Here is an 18,672-nt window from a genome sequence, read left to right on the forward strand (position 1 = left end):
ACTGGACCTGACTACTCTACAGAACCGGAACCAGAGATAGACAGAGGAGATGGTTAAATATAGAACTGGACCTCACTACTCTACAGAACCAGAACCAGAGATAGACAGAGGAGATGGTTAATATAGAACTGGACCTGACAACTCTATAGAACCAGAACCAGAGGTAGACAGAGGAGATGGTTAATATAGAACTGGACCTGACTACTCTACAGAACCAGAGATAGACAGAGGAGATGGTTAATATAGAACTGGACCTGACTACTCTACAGAACCAGAACCAGAAATAGACAGAGGAGATGGTTTATATAAAACTGGACCTGACTACTCTACAGAACCGGAACCAGAGATAGACAGAGGAGATGGTTAATATAGAACTGGACCAGACGACTCTACAGAACCAGTGTAATGGGTATGTTTGTCAGATACAGGTTCATGTCAGGGTTATTTCTGGCCTTACTGTTGAACTGGACCAGACGACTCTACAGAACCAGAACCAGAGGTTGTATAACTTTTTCATTACATTTCATTTCATTATAGTACAACGGTCTGATTTGTCTAATCTTAGCAATTTCTTCTTAGCTAGCTACATAGTCGTCGTTGTATCAAAGATAATTGCGTAATTATCGTATTTCGTCGTCTCCTATCTGCCCAACACGTTCATCGTCTACCGTAGCACTGTAGTAACTATCACACTCAACTGAACGACTTGATTAGTGTAGTGTTAGCTAGCTACATAGTTGTCTTTGCTGTCTTCGTATCCAAGATAATTGTGTAGCTTAGAGTATGGAGTCTTAGAGTGATAATTGCGTTATTATCGTATTTCGTCGTCCTCCTATCTGCCTAGCAGCTAGCCAGCTAGCATACGTTCACCGGCTACCGTAGCACTGTAGTAACTATCACACTCAACTGAACGACTTGATTAGTGTAGTATTAGCTAGCTACATAGTTGTCTTTGCTGTCTTCGTATCCAAGATAATTGTGTAGCTTAGAGTATGGAGTCTTAGAGTGATAATTGCGTTATTATCGTATTTCGTCGTCCTCCTATCTGCCTAGCAGCTAGCCAGCTAGCATACGTTCACCGGCTACCGTAGCACTGTAGTAACTATCACACTCAACTGAACGACTTGATTAGTGTAGTATTAGCTAGCTACATAGTTGTCTTTGCTGTCTTCGTATCCAAGATAATTGTGTAGTTTAGAGTGTGTAGTCTTAGAGTGATTATCTTAATTCACCGAGGTTAGCTAGCCAGCTATTTTGTCGTCCTTAACGTAGGAGACACTCCTAGCTAGCCAATAGCCAGCTAACGCCTACTGAATAGAACTTTCGCATTCCGGTCGCATTTCGCTTCGCTCCACAGGTAGTATCACATTTTCATTTCATTTCATTACAGTCCCAACGGTGTGATTTGTTTGATCGTAGCTAGCTACATAGCTAGCTACATAGCCGTCTTTGTTTCAAAGATAATTGTGTAGTCTAGAGCGATTTTCTAGGTTAGCTAGCCAGCTATTGTCGTTCTCCTAACGCAACGTAACGTAATCAACACTGCTAGCTAGCCAGCTAGCTCCCGAAAAGCAGCATTGTAGAAACTTCACACTCAACGGTACGACTTGATTAGGGTAGTGTCAACAACGCAGCTAGCCTACCCCAGCAGTACTGTATCATTTTAATCATTTTAGTCAATTAGATTCTTGCTACGTAAGCTTAACTTTCTGAACATTCGAGACGTGTAGTCCACTTGTCATTCCAATCTCCTCTGCATTAGCGTAGCCTCTTCTCTAGCCTGTCAACTATGTGTCTGTCTATCCCTGTTCTCTCCTCTCTGCACAGACCATACAAACGCTCCACACCGCATGGCCGCGGCCACCCTAATCTGGTGGTCCCAGCGCGCACGACCCACGTGGAGTTCCAGGTCTCCGGTAGCCTCTGGAACTGTCGATCTGCGGCCAACAAGGCAGAGTTCATCTCAGCCTATGCCTCCCTCCAGTCCCTCGACTTCTTGGCTCTGACGGAAACATGGATCACCACAGACAACACCGCTACTCCTACTGCTCTCTCTTCGTCCGCCCACGTGCTCTCGCACACCCCGAGAGCTTCTGGTCAGCGGGGTGGTGGCACCGGGATCCTCATCTCTCCCAAGTGGTCATTCTCTCTTTCTCCCCTTACTCATCTGTCTATCGCCTCCTTTGAATTCCATGCTGTCACAGTTACTAGCCCTTTCAAGCTTAACATCCTTATCATTTATCGCCCTCCAGGTTCCTCGGAGAGTTCATCAATGAGCTTGATGCCTTGATAAGCTCCTTTCCTGAGGACGGCTCACCTCTCACAGTTCTGGGCGACTTTAACCTCCCCACGTCTACCTTTGACTCATTCCTCTCTGCCTCCTTCTTTCCACTCCTCTCCTCTTTTGACCTCACCCTCTCACCTTCCCCCCTACTCACAAGGCAGGCAATACGCTCGACCTCATCTTTACTAGATGCTGTTCCTCCACTAACCTCATTGCAACTCCCCTCCAAGTCTCCGACCACTACCTTGTATCCTTTTCCCTCTCGCTCTCATCCAACACTTCCCACACTGCCCCTACTCGGATGGTATCGCGCCGTCCCAACCTTCGCTCTCTCTCCCCGCTACTCTCTCCTCTTCCATCCTATCATCTCTTCCCTCTGCTCAAACCTTCTCCAACCTATCTCCTGATTCTGCCTCCTCAACCCTCCTCTCCTCCCTTTCTGCATCCTTTGACTCTCTATGTCCCCTATCCTCCAGGCCGGCTCGGTCCTCCCCTCCCGCTCCGTGGCTCGACGACTCATTGCGAGCTCACAGAACAGGGCTCCGGGCAGCCGAGCGGAAATGGAGGAAAACTCGCCTCCCTGCGGACCTGGCATCCTTTCACTCCCTCCTCTCTACATTTTCCTCCTCTGTCTCTGCTGCTAAAGCCACTTTCTACCACTCTAAATTCCAAGCATCTGCCTCTAACCCTAGGAAGCTCTTTGCCACCTTCTCCTCCCTCTTGAATCCTCCTCCCCCTCCCCCCTCCTCCCTCTCTGCAGATGACTTCGTCAACCATTTTGAAAAGAAGGTCGACGACATCCGATCCTCGTTTGCAAAGTTAAACGACACCGCTGGTTCTGCTCACACTGCCCTACCCTGTGCTCTGACCTCTTTCTCCCCTCTCTCCAGATGACATCTCGCGTCTTGTGACGGCCGGCCGCCCAACAACCTGCCCGCTTGACCCTATCCCCTCCTCTCTTCTCCAGACCATCTCCGGTGACCTTCTCCCTTACCTCACCTCGCTCATCAACTCATCCCTGACCTATCGGCTGCCTTCGATACTGTGAACCATCAGATCCTCCTCTCCACCCTCTCCGAGTTGGGCATCTCCGGCGCGGCCCACGCTTGGATTGCGTCCTACCTGACAGGTCGCTCCTACCAGGTGGCGTGGCGAGAATCCGTCTCCTCACCACGTGCTCTCACCACTGGTGTCCCCCAGGGCTCTTTTCTAGGCCCTCTCCTATTCTCGCTATACACCAAGTCACTTGGCTCTGTCATAACCTCACATGGTCTCTCCTATCATTGCTATGCAGACGACACACAATTAATCTTATCCTTTCCCCCTTCTGACGACCAGGTGGCGAATCGCATCTCTGCATGTCTGGCAGACATATCAGTGTGGATGACGGATCATCACCTCAAGCTGAACCTCGGCAAGACGGAGCTGCTCTTCCTCCCGGGAAGGACTGCCCGTTCCATGATCTCGCCATCACGGTTGACAACTCCATTGTGTCCTCGTCCCAGAGCGCTAAGAACCTTGGCGTGATCCTGGACAACACCCTGTCGTTCTCAACTAACATCAAGGCGGTGGCCCGTTCCTGTAGGTTCATGCTCTACAACATCCGCAGAGTACGACCCTGCCTCACACAGGAAGCGGCGCAGGTCCTAATCCAGGCACTTGTCATCTCCCGTCTGGATTACTGCAACTCGCTGTTGGCTGGGCTCCCTGCCTGTGCCATTAAACCCCTACAACTCATCCAGAACGCCGCAGCCCGTCTGGTGTTCAACCTTCCCAAGTTCTCTCACGTCACCCCGCTCCTCCGCTCTCTCCACTGGCTTCCAGTTGAAGCTCGCATCCGCTACAAGACCATGGTGCTTGCCTACGGAGCTGTGAGGGGAACGGCACCTCAGTACCTCCAGGCTCTGATCAGGCCCTACACCCAAACAAGGGCACTGCGTTCATCCACCTCTGGCCTGCTCGCCTCCCTACCACTGAGGAAGTACAGTTCCCGCTCAGCCCAGTCAAAACTGTTCGCTGCTCTGGCCCCCCAATGGTGGAACAAACTCCCTCACGACGCCAGGACAGCGGAGTCAATCACCACCTTCCGGAGACACCTGAAACCCCACCTCTTTAAGGAATACCTAGGATAGGATAAAGTAATCCTTCTCCCCCTCCCTCCCCCCCCTTAAAAGACCTAGATGCACTATTGTAAAGTGGCTGTTCCACTGGATGTCATAAGGTGAAAGCACCAATTTGTAAGTCGCTCTGGATAAGAGCGTCTGCTAAATGACTTAAATGTAATGTAAATGAGATGGTTAATATAGAACTGGACCAGACGACTCTACAGAACCAGAACCAGAGGAGATGGTTAATATAGAACTGGACCAGACGACTCTACAGAACCAGTGTAATGGGTATGTTTGTCAGATACAGGTTCATGTCAGGGTTATTTCTAGCCTTACTGTTGAAACGTGTACTTCCTTATAGCAGGTTTCTGTTCCGTGTTTTCTGGCTAAAAACAGATGTATCTGTCTTCCGGTTAGAGACGACCAGATGACATTCCTCTACGGCCTATCAGAGATCAACCTGCCGAGACAGTGTTTGTTTTTGTTTCATGGGAGGAGTTTGTTTTGCATCAACGGTGTGGGTGGAGAGTTCACTTCCGGACCAACGGGAAGGTTTAAAATGGGGGAAAAACCTCCGCCCTCCTGGGTGATCGAAAACAAACACGGTTATATCAGGTACAGTAGTATAATATCAGGTACAGGAGTATAATATCAGGTACAGTAGTATACTATCAGGTACAGGAGTATAATATCGGTATCTACTGTTATACTATCAGGTACAGTAGTATAATATCAGGTACAGTAGTATACTATCAGGTACAGTAGTATAATATCAGGTACAGTAGTATACTATCAGGTACAGTAGTATAATATCAGGTACAGTAGTATAATATCAGGTACAGTAGTATAATATCAGTATCTACTGTTATACTATCAGGTACAGTAGTATAATATCAGGTACAGTAGTATAATATCAGGAACAGTAGTATAATATCAGGTACAGTAGTATAAGTAGTATAATATCAGGTACAGTAGTACAATATCAGGTACAGTAGTATAATATCAGTATCTACTGTTATACTATCAGGTACAGTAGTATAATATCAGGTACAGTAGTATAATATCAGGAACAGTAGTATAATATCAGGTACAGTAGTATAATATCAGGAACAGTAGTATAATATCAGGTACAGTAGTATAAGTAGTATAATATCAGGTACAGTAGTACAATATCAGGTACAGTAGTATAATATCAGTATCTACTGTTATACTATCAGATACAGTAGTATAATATCAGGTACAGTAGTATAATATCAGGAACAGTAGTATAATATCAGTATCTACAGTTATACTATCAGGTACAGTAGTATAATATCAGGTACAGTAGTATAATATCAGGTACAGTACAGTAGTATAATATCAGGTACAGTAGTATAATATCAGGAACAGTAGTATAATATCAGGTACAGTACAGTAGTATAATATCAGGTACAGTAGTATTATATCAGTATCTACTGTTATAATATCAGGTACAGTAGTATAATAAAGTTCTGAATGCTCTGTACTCTATAGAGGGAGTATTGAGGAAGTTCTGAATGCTCTGTACTCTATAGAGGGAGTATTGTGGAAGTTCTGAATGCTCTGTACTCTATAGAGGGAGTATTGTGGAAGTTCTGAATGCTCTGTACTCTATAGAGGGAGTATTGTGGAAGTTCTGAATGCTCTGTACTCTATAGAGGGAGTATTGTGGAAGTTCTGAATGCCCTGTACTCTATAGAGGGAGTATTGAGGTAGTTCTGAATGCTCTGTACTCTGTAGAGGGAGTATTGAGGAAGTTCTGAATGCTCTGTACTCTATAGAGGGAGTATTGAGGATGTTCTGAATACTCTGTACTCTATAGAGGGAGTACTGAGGAAGTTCTGAATGCTCTGTACTCTATAGAGGGAGTATAGAGGCCGTTCTGAATGCTCTGTACTCTATAGAGGGAGTATTGAGGAAGTTCTGAATGCTCTGGACTCTATAGAGGGAGTATTGCGGAAGTTCTGAATGCTCTGTACTCTATAGAGGGAGTATTGTGGAAGTTCTGAATGCTCTGTACTCTATAGAGGGAGTACTGAGGAAGTTCTGAATGCTCTGTACTCTATAGAGGGAGTATAGAGGACGTTCTGAATGCTCTGGACTCTATAGAGGGAGGATTGTGGAAGTTCTGAATGCTCTGTACTCTATAGAGGGAGTATTGAGGAAGTTCTGAATGCTCTGTACTCTATAGAGGGAGTACTGAGGAAGTTCTGAATGCTCTGTACTCTATAGAGGGAGTACTGAGGAAGTTCTGAATGCTCTGTACTCTATAGAGGGAGTACTGAGGAAGTTCTGAATGCTCTGTACTCTATAGAGGGAGTACTGAGGAAGTTCTGAATGCTCTGGACTCTATAGAGGGAGTACTGAGGAAGTTCTGAATGCTCTGTACTCTATAGAGGGAGTAATTGAGGAAGTTCTGAATGCTCTGGACTCTATAGAGGGAGTACTGAGGAAGTTCTGAATGCTCTGTACTCTATAGAGGGAGTACTGAGGAAGTTCTGAATGCTCTGTACTCTATAGAGGGAGTAATTGAGGAAGTTCTGAATGCTCTGGACTCTATAGAGGGAGTACTGAGGAAGTTCTGAATGCTCTGTACTCTATAGAGGGAGTAATTGAGGAAGTTCTGAATGCTCTGGACTCTATAGAGGGAGTACTGAGGAAGTTCTGAATGCTCTGGACTCTATAGAGGGAGTACTGAGGAAGTTCTGAATGCTCTGTACTCTATAGAGGGAGTAATTGAGGAAGTTCTGAATGCTCTGGACTCTATAGAGGGAGTACTGAGGAAGTTCTGAATGCTCTGTACTCTATAGAGGGAGTAATTGAGGAAGTTCTGAATGCTCTGGACTCTATAGAGGGAGTACTGAGGAAGTTCTGAATGCTCTGGACTCTATAGAGGGAGTACTGAGGAAGTTCTGAATGCTCTGTACTCTATAGAGGGAGTAATTGAGGAAGTTCTGAATGCTCTGGACTCTATAGAGGGAGTAATTGAGGAAGTTCAGCATTACATCCTTATTGAAATTTAAAGGCAATGTTTCCGCGTAGGCCGGAGACTGCATTCACGATAAACGCTGCTCAACGGGGAATTCCCCTTTTAAAATGTCCTATCTAAATGTCCTATCTAAATGTCCTATCTAAATGTCCTATCTAAATGTCCTATCTAAATGTCCTATCTAAATGTCCTATCTAAATGTCCTATCTAAATGTCCTATCTAAATGTCCTATCTAAATGTCCTATCTAAATGTCCTATCTAAATGTCCTATCTAAATGTCCTATCTAAATGTCCTATCTAAATGTCCTATCTAAATGTCCTATCTAAATGTCCTATCTAAACGTCCTATCTAAACGTCCTATCTAAATGTCCTATCTAAATGTCCTATCTAAATGTCCTATCTAAATGTCCTATCTAAATGTCCTATCTAAATGTCCTATCTCGCAATCTGTGAGAATTCAGTGGATTGAATCGAGCTCTTTATTTTCATACAGTTTAATCAGCTTGTTGTGTATCAGCTCTGGCTTTTGACTTCTTTAGCCAACAACGCTAGGTCACCTCTGATGTTTACCTGTTCTGATATGACTCTTTTAGCCAACGCTAGGTCACCTCTGATGTTTACCTGTTCTGATATGACTCTTTTAGCCAACGCTAGGTCACCTCTGATGTTTACCTGTTCTGATATGACTCTTTTAGCCAACAACGCTAGGTCACCTCTGATGTTTACCTGTCCTGATATGACTCTTTTAGCCAACGCTAGGTCACCTGTGATGTTTACCTGTTCTGATATGACTCTTTTAGCCAACGCTAGGTCACCTCTGATGTTTACCTGTTCTGATATGACTCTTTTAGCCAACGCTAGGTCACCTGTGATGTTTACCTGTTCTGATATGACTCTTTTAGCCAACAACGCTAGGTCACCTCTGATGTTTACCTGTTCTGATATGACTCTTTTAGCCAACAACGCTAGGTCACCTGTGATGTTTACCTGTCCTGATATGACTCTTTTAGCCAACGCTAGGTCACCTGTGATGTTTACCTGTCCTGATATGACTCTTTTAGCCAACAACGCTAGGTCACCTGTGATGTTTACCTGTTCTGATATGACTCTTTTAGCCAACGCTAGGTCACCCCTGATGTTTACCTGTCCTGATATGACTCTTTTAGCCAACAACGCTAGGTCACCCCTGATGTTTACCTGTTCTGATATGACTCTTTTAGCCAACGCTAGGTCACCTGTGATGTTTACCTATTCTGATATGACTCTTTTAGCCAACAACGCTAGGTCACCTGTGATGTTTACCTGTTCTGATATGACTCTTTTAGCCAACGCTAGGTCACCTGTGATGTTTACCTGTTCTGATATGACTCTTTTAGCCAACAACGCTAGGTCACCTGTGATGTTTACCTGTTCTGATATGACTCTTTTAGCCAACGCTAGGTCACCTGTGATGTTTACCTGTTCTGATATGACTCTTTTAGCCAACGCTAGGTCACCCCTGATGTTTACCTGTTCTGATATGACTCTTTTAGCCAACGCTAGGTCACCCCTGATGTTTACCTGTTCTGATATGACTCTTTTAGCCAACGCTAGGTCACCTGTGATGTTTACCTGTTCTGATATGACTCTTTTAGCCAACGCTAGGTCACCTCTGATGTTTACCTGTTCTGATATGACTCTTTTAGCCAACGCTAGGTCACCTGTGATGTTTACCTGTTCTGATATGACTCTTTTAGCCAACGCTAGGTCACCTGTGATGTTTACCTATTCTGATATGACTCTTTTAGCCAACGCTAGGTCACCTGTGATGTTTACCTGTTCTGATATGACTCTTTTAGCCAACGCTAGGTCACCTCTGATGTTTACCTGTTCTGATATGACTCTTTTAGCCAACGCTAGGTCACCTGTGATGTTTACCTATTCTGATATGACTCTTTTAGCCAACGCTAGGTCACCTGTGATGTTTACCTATTCTGATATGACTCTTTTAGCCAACGCTAGGTCACCTCTGATGAGTCACCTGTTCTGATATGACTCTTTTAGCCAACAACGCTAGGTCACCTCTGATGTTTACCTGTTCTGATATGACTCTTTTAGCCAACAACGCTAGGTCACCTGTGATGTTTACCTGTTCTGATATGACTCTTTTAGCCAACGCTAGGTCACCTGTGATGTTTACCTATTCTGATATGACTCTTTTAGCCAACAACGCTAGGTCACCTGTGATGTTTACCTGTTCTGATATGACTCTTTTAGCCAACAACGCTAGGTCACCTGTGATGTTTACCTATTCTGATATGACTCTTTTAGCCAACAACGCTAGGTCACCTGTGATGTTTACCTGTTCTGATATGACTCTTTTAGCCAACGCTAGGTCACCTGTGATGTTTACCTGTTCTGATATGACTCTTTTAGCCAACAACGCTAGGTCACCTCTGATGTTTACCTGTCCTGATATGACTCTTTTAGCCAACAACGCTAGGTCACCTCTGATGTTTACCTGTTCTGATATGACTCTTTTAGCCAACAACGCTAGGTCACCTCTGATGTTTACCTGTCCTGATATGACTCTTTTAGCCAACAACGCTAGGTTACCTGTGATGTTTACCTATTCTGATATGACTCTTTTAGCCAACGCTAGGTCACCTGTGATGTTTACCTATTCTGATATGACTCTTTTAGCCAACGCTAGGTCACCCCTGATGTTTACCTGTTCTGATATGACTCTTTTAGCCAACGCTAGGTCACCTGTGATGTTCACCTGTTCTGATATGACTCTTTTAGCCAACGCTAGGTCACCTCTGATGTTTACCTGTTCTGATATGACTCTTTTAGCCAACAACGCTAGGTCACCCCTGATGTTTACCTGTTCTGATATGACTCTTTTAGCCAACGCTAGGTCACCTCTGATGTTTACCTGTCCTGATATGACTCTTTTAGCCAACAACGCTAGGTCACCTCTGATGTTTACCTGTCCTGATATGACTCTTTTAGCCAACAACTCTAGGTCACCTCTGATGTTTACCTGTTCTGATATGACTCTTTTAGCCAACAACGCTAGGTCACCTCTGATGTTTACCTGTCCTGATATGACTCTTTTAGCCAACGCTAGGTCACCTCTGATGTTTACCTGTTCTGATATGACTCTTTTAGCCAACGCTAGGTCACCTCTGATGTTTACCTGTTCTGATATGACTCTTTTAGCCAACGCTGATGGTTCACCTAGGTCACCTGTGATGTTTACCTGTTCTGATATGACTCTTTTTTAGCCAACAACGCTAGGTCACCTCTGATGTTTACCTGTTCTGATATGACTCTTTTAGCCAACGCTAGGTCACCTGTGATGTTTACCTGTTCTGATATGACTCTTTTAGCCAACGTTCTGATATGTCACTAGGTCACCTGTGATGTTTACCTGTTCTGATATGACTCTTTTAGCCAACGCTAGGTCACCTGTGATGATGTTTACCTGTTCTGTTCTATGACTCTTTTAGCCAACGCTAGGTCACCTGTGATGTTTACCTGTTCTGATATGACTCTTTTAGCCAACGCTAGGTCACACCTCTGATGTTTACCTGTTCTGATATGACTCTTTTAGCCAACGCTAGGTCACCTCTGATGTTTACCTGTTCTGATATGACTCTTTTTTAGTCACCTGTGATGTTTACCTGTTCTGATATGACGCTAGGTCACCTCTGATGTTTACCTGTTCTGATATGACTCTTTTAGCCAACGCTAGGTCACCTCTGATGTTTACCTGTTCTGATATGACTCTTTTAGCCAACGCTAGGTCACCTCTGATGTTTACCTGTTCTGATATGACTCTTTTAGCCAACGCTAGGTCACCTGTGATGTTTACCTATTCTGATATGACTCTTTTGTTTCACTCTGATGTTTACCTGTTCTGATATGACTCTTTTAGCCAACGCTAGGTCACCTCTGATGTTTACCTGTTCTGATATGACTCTTTTAGCCAACAACGCTAGGTCACCTGTGATGTTTACCTGTTCTGATATGACTCTTTTAGCCAACGCTAGGTCACCTGTGATGTTTACCTGTTCTGATATGACTCTTTTAGCCAACAACGCTAGGTCACCTGTGATGTTTACCTGTTCTGATATGACTCTTTTAGCCAACAACGCTAGGTCACCTGTGATGTTTACCTGTTCTGATATGACTCTTTTAGCCAACAACGCTAGGTCACCTGTGATGTTTACCTGTTCTGATATGACTCTTTTAGCCAACGCTAGGTCACCTGTGATGTTTACCTGTTCTGATATGACTCTTTTTTAGCCTAGGTCACCTGTGATGTTTACCTGTTCTGATATGCTAGGTCACCTCTGATGTTTACCTGTTCTGATATGACTCTTTTAGCCAACAACGCTAGGTCACCTCTGATGTTTACCTGTTCTGATATGACTCTTTTAGCCCAACGCTAGGTCACCTCTGATGTTTACCTGTTCTGATATGACTCTTTTAGCCAACAACGCTAGGTCACCTGTGATGTTTACCTATTCTGATATGACTCTTTTAGCCAACGCTAGGTCACCTGTGATGTTTACCTATTCTGATATGACTCTTTTCAACGCTAGGTCACCCTGATGTTTACCTGTTCTGATATGACTCTTTTAGCCAACAACGCTAGGTCACCTCTGATGTTTACCTGTTCTGATATGACTCTTTTAGCCAACGCTAGGTCACCTGTGATGTTTACCTGTTCTGATATGACTCTTTTAGCCAACGCTAGGTCACCTGTGATGTTTACCTATTCTGATATGACTCTTTTAGCCAACGCTAGGTCACCTGTGATGTTTACCTGTTCTGATATGACTCTTTTTTAGTCACCTCTGATGTTTACCTGTTCTGATATGACGCTGATGTTTAGGACTCTTTTCAACGCTAGGTCACCTCTGATGTTTACCTGTTCTGATATGACTCTTTTAGCCAACAACGCTAGGTCACCTGTGATGTTTACCTGTTCTGATATGACTCTTTTAGCCAACGCTAGGTCACCTGTGATGTTTACCTGTTCTGATATGACTCTTTTAGCCAACAACGCTAGGTCACCTGTGATGTTTACCTGTTCTGATATGACTCTTTTAGCCAACAACGCTAGGTCACCTGTGATGTTTACCTGTTCTGATATGACTCTTTTAGCCAACAACGCTAGGTCACCTGTGATGTTTACCTGTTCTGATATGACTCTTTTAGCCAACGCTAGGTCACCTGTGATGTTTACCTGTTCTGATATGACTCTTTTAGCCAACAACGCTAGGTCACCTCTGATGTTTACCTGTCCTGATATGACTCTTTTAGCCAACAACGCTAGGTCACCTCTGATGTTTACCTGTTCTGATATGACTCTTTTTTAGCCAACAACGCTAGGTCACCTCTGATGTTTACTCTTTTAGCCAACGCTAGGTCACCTGTGATGTTTACCTGATTCTGATATGTTTACCTAGGTCACCTGTGATGTTTACCTATTCTGATATGACTCTTTTAGCCAACGCTAGGTCACCCTGATGTTTACCTGTTCTGATATGACTCTTTTAGCCAACGCTAGGTCACCTGTGATGTTTACCTGTTCTGATGATATGTTCTTTTTAGCCAACGCTAGGTCACCTCTGATGTTTACCTGTTCTGATATGACTCTTTTAGCCAACAACGCTAGGTCACCCCTGATGTTTACCTGTTCTGATATGACTCTTTTAGCCAACGCTAGGTCACCTCTGATGTTTACCTGTCCTGATATGACTCTTTTAGCCAACAACGCTAGGTCACCTCTGATGTTTACCTGTCCTGATATGACTCTTTTAGCCAACAACTCTAGGTCACCTCTGATGTTTACCTGTTCTGATATGACTCTTTTAGCCAACAACGCTAGGTCACCTCTGATGTTTACCTGTCCTGATATGACTCTTTTAGCCAACGCTAGGTCACCTCTGATGTTTACCTGTTCTGATATGACTCTTTTAGCCAACGCTAGGTCACCTCTGATGTTTACCTGTTCTGATATGACTCTTTTAGCCAACAACGCTAGGTCACCTCTGATGTTTACCTGTTCTGATATGACTCTTTTAGCCAACAACGCTAGGTCACCTCTGATGTTTACCTGTTCTGATATGACTCTTTTAGCCAACAACGCTAGGTCACCTCTGATGAGTCACCTGTCCTCATACAGTCGTACTCCTATCGCCTACAGTACTCCAGTCCGTCCATAGACAGAGTTACATCTCCCCCTAGTGGATCAAAGCAGACAGTGCATCACATTCAGAATATTACGCAATGATAACTCGGGCTTGTCCTAAAAAAAGTAGAATGCCGTTGTATTGTTCCAGTACGACATATATTTACCAGACGTGATCTCAGGTGTAGTGAGATGCTTGTGTTTCTAGTTCCAACAGTGCAGTAAAACAATACACACAAATCCACCCACCCCCTCAAAAAAATGTTTACGAAATATCAGAAGGAACGAACGTCAGAGTCCGGAATATAAATATAGTTACACTGTATGTATACAATGGTGTTTATAGACAGTATATGAATAGAAAAGGTGTGGACAGCAGTAGTTTATATAGGATGAACCATGACTAGAATACAGTATATATATATATGAAGTGGACAGCAGTAGTTATATAGGATGAACTAGAATACAGTATATACATATGAAGTGGACAGCAGTAGTTATATAGGATGAACCATGACTAGAATACAGTATATACATATGAAGTGGACAACAGTAGTTATATAGGATGAACCATGACTAGAATACAGTATATATGAAGTGGACAGCAGTAGTTATATAGGATGAACCATGACTAGAATACAGTATATACATATGAAGTGGACAACAGTAGTTATATAGGATGAACCATGACTAGAATACAGTATATATGAAGTGGACAGCAGTAGTTATATAGGATGAACCATGACTAGAATACAGTATATACATATGAAGTGGACAGCAGTAGTTATATAGGATGAACTAGAATACAGTATATACATATGAAGTGGACAGCAGTAGTTATATAGGATGAACTAGAATACAGTATATACATATGAAGTGGACAATAGTAGTTATATAGGATGAACCATGACTAGAATACAGTATATACATATGAAGTGGACAACAGTAGTTATATAGGATGAACCATGACTAGAATACAGTATATACATATGAAGTGGACAACAGTAGTTATATAGGATGAACCATGACTAGAATACAGTATATACATATGAAGTGGACAGCAGTAGTTATATAGGATGAACCATGACTAGAATACAGTATATACATATGAAGTGGACAACAGTAGTTATATAGGATGAACCATGACTAGAATACAGTATATATAGTGGACAACAGTAGTTATATAGGATGAACCATGACTAGAATACAGTATATATGAAGTGGACAACAGTAGTTATATAGGATGAACTAGAATACAGTATATACATATGAAGTGGACAACAGTAGTTATATAGGATGAACCATGACTAGAATACAGTATATACATATGAAGTGGACAGCAGTAGTTTATATAGGATGAACCATGACTAGAATACAGTATATACATATGAAGTGGACAACAGTAGTTATATAGGATGAACCATGACTAGAATACAGTATATACATATGAAGTGGACAACAGTAGTTATATAGGATGAACTAGAATACAGTATATACATATGAAGTGGACAGCAGTAGTTTATATAGGATGAACCATGACTAGAATACAGTATATATATATGAAGTGGACAGTAGTAGTTATATAGGATGAACTAGAATACAGTATATACATATGAAGTGGACAACAGTAGTTATATAGGATGAACTAGAATACAGTATATACATATGAAGTGGACAGCAGGATGAACCATGACTAGAATACAGTATATACATATGAAGTGGACAGCAGTAGTTATATAGGATGAACCATGACTAGAATACAGTATATACATATGAAGTGGACAACAGTAGTTTATATAGGATGAACCATGACTAGAATACAGTATATACATATGAAGTGGACAACAGTAGTTATATAGGATGAACTAGAATACAGTATATACATATGAAGTGGACAACAGTAGTTATATAGGATGAACTAGAATACAGTATATACATATGAAGTGGACAGCAGTAGTTATATAGGATGAACCATGACTAGAATACAGTATATACATATGAAGTGGACAGCAGTAGTTATATAGGATGAACCATGACTAGAATACAGTATATACATATGAAGTGGACAGCAGTAGTTTATATAGGATGAACCATGACTAGAATACAGTATATACATATGAAGTGGACAGCAGTAGTTATATAGGATGAACTAGAATACAGTATATACATATGAAGTGGACAACAGTAGTTATATAGGATGAACTAGAATACAGTATATACATATGAAGTGGACAACAGTAGTTATATAGGATGAACTAGAATACAGTATATACATATGAAGTGGACAGCAGTAGTTTATATAGGATGAACCATGACTAGAATACAGTATATACATATGAAGTGGACAGCAGTAGTTATATAGGATGAACCATGACTAGACTGGACAGCAGTAGAATACAGTATATACATATGAAGTGGACAGCAGTAGTTATATAGGATGAACCATGACTAGAATACAGTATATACATATGAAGTGGACAGCAGTAGTTTATATAGGATGAACCATGACTAGAATACAGTATATACATATGAAGTGGACAGCAGTAGTTATATAGGATGAACCTTGACTAGAATACAGTATATACATATGAAGTGGACAACAGTAGTTATATAGGATGAACCTTGACTAGAATACAGTATATACATATGAAGTGGACAGCAGTAGTTATATAGGATGAACCATGACTAGAATACAGTATATACATATGAAGTGGACAGCAGTAGTTATATAGGATGAACTAGAATACAGTATAGGATGAACCATGACTAGAATACAGTATATACATATGAAGTGGACAGCAGTAGTTATATAGGATGAACTAGAATACAGTATAGGATGAACCTTGACTAGAATACAGTATATACATATGAAGTGGACAGCAGTAGTTATGAACTAGGATGAACTAGAATACAGTATAGGATGAACCATGACTAGAATACAGTATATACATATGAAGTGGACAGCAGTAGTTATATAGGATGAACTAGAATACAGTATATACATATGAAGTGGACAGCAGTAGTTATATAGGATGAACTAGAATACAGTATATACATATGAAGTGGACAGCAGTAGTTATATAGGATGAACTAGAATACAGTATATACATATGAAGTGGACAGCAGTAGTTATATAGGATGAACCATGACTAGAATACAGTATATACATATGAAGTGGACAGCAGTAGTTATATAGGATGAACTAGAATACAGTATATACATATGAAGTGGACAACAGTAGTTATATAGGATGAACTAGAATACAGTATATACATATGAAGTGGACAACAGTAGTTATATAGGATGAACCTTGACTAGAATACAGTATATACATATGAAGTGGACAACAGTAGTTATATAGGATGAACCATGACTAGAATACAGTATATACCTATGAAGTGGACAGCAGTAGTTATATAGGATGAACCATGACTAGAATACAGTATATACATATATACAGTAGTTATATAGGATATGACTAGTGGACAACAGTAGTTATATAGGATGAACCATGACTAGAATACAGTATATACATATGAAGTGGACAGCAGTAGTTATATAGGATGAACTAGAATACAGTATATACATATGAAGTGGACAGCAGTAGTTATATAGGATGAACCATGACTAGAATACAGTATATACATATGAAGTGGACAGCAGTAGTTATATAGGATGAACCATGACTAGAATACAGTATATACATATGAAGTGGACAACAGTAGTTATATAGGATGAACTAGAATACAGTATATACATATGAAGTGGACAACAGTAGTTATATAGGATGAACTAGAATACAGTATATACATATGAAGTGGACAGCAGTAGTTATATAGGATGAACCATGACTAGAATACAGTATATATGAAGTGGACAGCAGTAGTTATATAGGATGAACCATGACTAGAATACAGTATATACATATGAAGTGGACAGCAGTAGTTTATATAGGATGAACCATGACTAGAATACAGTATATACATATGAAGTGGACAGCAGTAGTTATATAGGATGAACCTTGACTAGAATACAGTATATACATATGAAGTGGACAACAGTAGTTATATAGGATGAACCTTGACTAGAATACAGTATATACATATGAAGTGGACAGCAGTAGTTATATAGGATGAACCATGACTAGAATACAGTATATACATATGAAGTGGACAGCAGTAGTTATATAGGATGAACTAGAATACAGTATAGGATGAACCATGACTAGAATACAGTATATACATATGAAGTGGACAGCAGTAGTTATATAGGATGAACTAGAATACAGTATAGGATGAACCATGACTAGAATACAGTATATACATATGAAGTGGACAGCAGTAGTTATATAGGATGAACTAGAATACAGTATATACATATGAAGTGGACAGCAGTAGTTATATAGGATGAACTAGAATACAGTATATACATATGAAGTGGACAGCAGTAGTTATATAGGATGAACTAGAATACAGTATATACATATGAAGTGGACAGCAGTAGTTATATAGGATGAACCATGACTAGAATACAGTATATACATATGAAGTGGACAGCAGTAGTTATATAGGATGAACTAGAATACAGTATATACATATGAAGTGGACAACAGTAGTTATATAGGATGAACTAGAATACAGTATATACATATGAAGTGGACAACAGTAGTTATATAGGATGAACCTTGACTAGAATACAGTATATACATATGAAGTGGACAACAGTAGTTATATAGGATGAACCATGACTAGAATACAGTATATACATATGAAGTGGACAACAGTAGTTATATAGGATGAACCATGACTAGAATACAGTATATACATATGAAGTGGACAGCAGTAGTTATATAGGATGAACCATGACTAGAATACAGTATATACATATGAAGTGGACAGCAGTAGTTATATAGGATGAACCATGACTAGAATACAGTATATACATATGAAGTGGACAACAGTAGTTATATAGGATGAACCATGACTAGAATACAGTATATACATATGAAGTGGACAGCAGTAGTTATATAGGATGAACTAGAATACAGTATATACATATGAAGTGGACAACAGTAGTTATATAGG

Source organism: Oncorhynchus nerka, unplaced genomic scaffold (assembly GCF_034236695.1).
Source record: "Oncorhynchus nerka isolate Pitt River unplaced genomic scaffold, Oner_Uvic_2.0 unplaced_scaffold_1721, whole genome shotgun sequence".
NCBI lineage: Eukaryota > Metazoa > Chordata > Actinopteri > Salmoniformes > Salmonidae > Oncorhynchus > Oncorhynchus nerka.